Source organism: Schistocerca gregaria, unplaced genomic scaffold, assembly GCF_023897955.1.
Source record: "Schistocerca gregaria isolate iqSchGreg1 unplaced genomic scaffold, iqSchGreg1.2 ptg000846l, whole genome shotgun sequence".
Classification (NCBI taxonomy): Eukaryota; Metazoa; Arthropoda; class Insecta; order Orthoptera; family Acrididae; genus Schistocerca; species Schistocerca gregaria.
In genome coordinates this window covers 50,001-55,000 of record NW_026062210.1, presented here as the reverse complement: position 1 = coordinate 55,000, position 5,000 = coordinate 50,001, and the positions used below count along the sequence as shown (strand labels likewise).

The 5,000-nt window shown below is 51.6% G+C and overlaps 1 non-coding gene across 1 annotated transcript in view; it reads left to right on the top strand.

The window, feature by feature from the left end:
- The first annotated feature begins 3,510 nt into the window (after positions 1–3,510).
- Positions 3,511–5,000, top strand: part of LOC126322920 (small subunit ribosomal RNA) — a 1,893-nt gene continuing 403 nt past the window's right edge. The window contains exon 1 of the ribosomal RNA XR_007559318.1: positions 3,511–5,000. This exon is cut by the window's right edge and continues 403 nt beyond it. This is a non-coding gene — a ribosomal RNA (small subunit ribosomal RNA).

The window sequence follows — 5,000 nt, the reverse complement described above, 5'->3', positions numbered from 1 at the left end:
TATCGCTTAACCTAACTGTGGCTGTACCAGATTATCGCTTAACCTAACTGTGGCTGTACCAGATTATCGCTTAACCTAACTGTGGCTGTACCAGATTATCGCTTAACCTAACTGTGGCTGTACCAGATTATCGCTTAACCTAACTGTGGCTGTACCAGATTATCGCTTAACCTAACTGTGGCTGTACCAGATTATCGCTTAACCTAACTGTGGCTGTACCAGATTATCGCTTAACCTAACTGTGGCTGTACCAGATTATCGCTTAACCTAACTGTGGCTGTACCAGATTATCGCTTAACCTAACTGTGGCTGTACCAGATTATCGCTTAACCTAACTGTGGCTGTACCAGATTATCGCTTAACCTAACTGTGGCTGTACCAGATTATCGCTTAACCTAACTGTGGCTGTACCAGATTATCGCTTAACCTAACTGTGGCTGTACCAGATTATCGCTTAACCTAACTGTGGCTGTACCAGATTATCGCTTAACCTAACTGTGGCTGTACCAGATTATCGCTTAACCTAACTGTGGCTGTACCAGATTATCGCTTAACCTAACTGTGGCTGTACCAGATTATCGCTTAACCTAACTCAATTTGTCCCTTAACCTAACTCAATTTGTCCCTTAACCTAACTCAATTTGTCCCTTAACCTAACTCAATTTGTCCCTTAACCTAACTCAATTTGTCCCTTAACCTAACTCAATTTGTCCCTTAACCTAACTCAATTTGTCCCTTAACCTAACTCAATTTGTCCCTTAACCTAACTCAAGTTGTCCCTTAACCTAACTCAAGTTGTCCCTTAACCTAACTCAAGTTGTCCCTTAACCTAACTCAAGTTGTCCCTTAACGTAACTCAAGTTGTCCCTTAACGTAACTCAAGTTGTCCCTTAACGTAACTCAAGTTGTCCCTTAACGTAACTCAAGTTGTCCCTTAACGTAACTCAAGTTGTCCCTTAACGTAACTCAAGTTGTCCCTTAACGTAACTCAAGTTGTCCCTTAACGTAACTCAAGTTGTCCCTTAACGTAACTCAAGTTGTCCCTTAACGTAACTCAAGTTGTCCCTTAACGTAACTCAAGTTGTCCCTTAACGTAACTCAAGTTGTCCCTTAACGTAACTCAAGTTGTCCCTTAACGTAACTCAAGTTGTCCCTTAACGTAACTCAAGTTGTCCCTTAACGTAACTCAAGTTGTCCCTTAACGTAACTCAAGTTGTCCCTTAACGTAACCCACGTTGTCCCTTAACGTAACCCACGTTGTCCCTTAACGTAACCCACGTTGTCCCTTAACGTAACCCACGTTGTCCCTTAACGTAACCCACGTTGTCCCTTAACGTAACCCACGTTGTCCCTTAACGTAACCCACGTTGTCCCTTAACCTAACCCACGTTGTCCCTTAACCTAACCCACGTTGTCCCTTAACCTAACCCACGTTGTCCCTTAACGTAACCCACGTTGTCCCTTAACGTAACCCACGTTGTCCCTTAACGTAACCCACGTTGTCCCGTAACGTAACCCACGTTGTCCCTTAACGTAACCCACGTTGTCCCTTAACGTAACCCACGTTGTCCCTTAACCTAACCCACGTTGTCCCTTAACCTAACCCACGTTGTCCCTTAACCTAACCCACGTTGTCCCTTAACCTAACCCACGTTGTCCCTTAACCTAACCCACGTTGTCCCTTAACCTAACCCACGTTGTCCCTTTGCCTAACATAGTTCACTGCTCGGAATCTCTGGTGTCGTTGTTATCCTCATGTAGATGTCTTGCGAGTGTTGCTTACTTTCCACATATTCCCGCTATCCACTGTCAATTGTACTGCAATAGGACTATATCGGCCCCCCCCCCCCTCCCCTCTCTTTGTGTCTCTGTCCTCTCAAGCTGGTCGGTCTGGCGTTTGAGTGTTAAATGAGCCTCGCAGCTGTTCAGTTGCATTCAGATGTCGACGCCCTCAGTGTACGTCGTGGTATGGTCTGTGTCCATTGTCCGCTGATGTCGTACGCGTAACCCACACGCTGTACCGATCATCGGTAGTTACGTACAGAGTGAAGTAGTGTGATACGTGTGACCGTACGCTGGCTGTGCCCAACGGTGTCGAATCTCAATTTCCATATGTTGTGCTCGATGCTACTTGTCTCGTCTCCCAATAACAGCTAGGTTGCACTGTGGTACGCCGTAGAGGCGTGTGGGAGGAACGTACGAACGCATTGTATGTCACCCTGGGTCGCTGGGGGTGGTGGTGCGGTGAGTCAGGTCAGGTCAGGTCAGCGTGAGCCGTCTGATGTAGTGACGCTTGTATTCCGACTTTGTCGTATTGCCTCACACAAAGTGCTACCCTGGTGGACCGCGTTCCATATCTGGGACATGCCGCAGATGCCGGTTGACAGTGGATCGCGGAAGGGACATCGCATACGTGCGCGGGCCACCTTCCACGTGTTCTCTTCTGCACATGTCGCAGTGTGTATGTGGTCTGATGTAGCGTGTCGTGACACATGACATCCTGGCATGCAAGAATTGTTGAATTCGCAAATGTAGGTGGACATCTACGTTTACTGCCCAAGATACGCAAATGAACTGGAAATCCGTTGTTGAGCGGTTGTTCACGCTGGAGGTGAATCTGTGATGGCGACGATCGGTACAGCTATTAACCGGTTGTTTCAGCGGTACCCGCCACATCCACACACGTGACTAGGCCCATGTGGGTATGAAGCGATACGCGGCGGTGGCTTGGTGGGACTGTTCCCGGCCGGTGAAGGGGCGCCGCCCGGCGTGTTGGCCGCGCGCTGCGTGGGCGCACGCGCAACAGGCGGCTGGTGGGGGGCGCCGAGTGGCAGGAGCGCCAGCCGACGGGCCCGGCAGGCGGCGCAGCTACGCTGCGGCGCACCCTGCACGCGGCGCCTGGCGGCCAAAGTTGGTTCAGCCGAGCCCGGTGCGAAGCGCGGTGGACATCTGCAGTGTGCTGGTCTGATTGAGGACTGTGTGCGTTGAGGATGCGCCGCCGCCTGGCACTCGGCGCCGCGACGCCGTCTGCTGCTCGGTCGCCCCAGCGGTTCTCGCAGGTGGTTTGTATCGCAGTTGTGCGGACGTGTTGGCGCGTGCGCTGTGCTGGGAGAGTTCGCTTCTGCACCCAAGTGGGGCTTTGCCCTTGTGTGGCGCTGGCGTTGGAGCTGCCGGTCACCATAGGTGGCGCGTGTTGTCTCCCGCCGGCAATGCCACGACAGCACGCTCCCGGGCCTCTGTCGGCAGCGGCAAGCTCAGTTGGGAGCAAGGGTGTTCTCACTAAAACCGTCTACTCGCCTAACTCCGGGCGATTGCGCCTCTCTCGAAACCGACCAAGTACCTAGGACGGCGCTGCGCGCCGCCGGGACCTGAGAGGGTTTCGAGGTGTATCGTGCAGGGGAGCTCGGCCTCCTCCTGTTTGCAGAATAATTGAGCGGACGCTTGCGTGTTCGCGCGGGCCCCCGGGACACACTCCCGGGCGGCCGGCTGCTCAGCTCTAGTTGACGCAGCTCCCTGGTTGATCCTGCCAGTAGTCATATGCTTGTCTCAAAGATTAAGCCATGCATGTCTCAGTACAAGCCGCATTAAGGTGAAACCGCGAATGGCTCATTAAATCAGTTATGGTTCCTTAGATCGTACCCACGTTACTTGGATAACTGTGGTAATTCTAGAGCTAATACATGCAAACAGAGTCCCGACCAGAGATGGAAGGGACGCTTTTATTAGATCAAAACCAATCGGATTGGCTTGTCTGGTCCGTTTGCCTTGGTGACTCTGAATAACTTTGGGCTGATCGCACGGTCCTCGTACCGGCGACGCATCTTTCAAATGTCTGCCTTATCAACTGTCGATGGTAGGTTCTGCGCCTACCATGGTTGTAACGGGTAACGGGGAATCAGGGTTCGATTCCGGAGAGGGAGCCTGAGAAACGGCTACCACATCCAAGGAAGGCAGCAGGCGCGCAAATTACCCACTCCCGGCACGGGGAGGTAGTGACGAAAAATAACGATACGGGACTCATCCGAGGCCCCGTAATCGGAATGAGTACACTTTAAATCCTTTAACGAGTATCTATTGGAGGGCAAGTCTGGTGCCAGCAGCCGCGGTAATTCCAGCTCCAATAGCGTATATTAAAGTTGTTGCGGTTAAAAAGCTCGTAGTTGGATTTGTGTCCCACGCTGTTGGTTCACCGCCCGTCGGTGTTTAACTGGCATGTATCGTGGGACGTCCTGCCGGTGGGGCGAGCCGAAGGGGTGCTTTCGCGTCCCGAGGCGGACCCCGTTTAAATCCTACCAGGGTGCTCTTTGTTGAGTGTCTCGGTGGGCCGGCACGTTTACTTTGAACAAATTAGAGTGCTTAAAGCAGGCAAGCCCGCCTGAATACTGTGTGCATGGAATAATGGAATAGGACCTCGGTTCTATTTTGTTGGTTTTCGGAACCCGAGGTAATGATTAATAGGGACAGGCGGGGGCATTCGTATTGCGACGTTAGAGGTGAAATTCTTGGATCGTCGCAAGACGAACAGAAGCGAAAGCATTTGCCAAGTATGTTTTCATTAATCAAGAACGAAAGTTAGAGGTTCGAAGGCGATCAGATACCGCCCTAGTTCTAACCATAAACGATGCCAGCCAGCGATCCGCCGCAGTTCCTCCGATGACTCGGCGGGCAGCCTCCGGGAAACCAAAGCTTTTGGGTTCCGGGGGAAGTATGGTTGCAAAGCTGAAACTTAAAGGAATTGACGGAAGGGCACCACCAGGAGTGGAGCCTGCGGCTTAATTTGACTCAACACGGGAAACCTCACCAGGCCCGGACACCGGAAGGATTGACAGATTGATAGCTCTTTCTTGATTCGGTGGGTGGTGGTGCATGGCCGTTCTTAGTTGGTGGAGCGATTTGTCTGGTTAATTCCGATAACGAACGAGACTCTAGCCTGCTAACTAGTCGCGTGACATCCTTCGTGCTGTCAGCGATTACTTTTCTTCTTAGAGGGACAGGCGGCT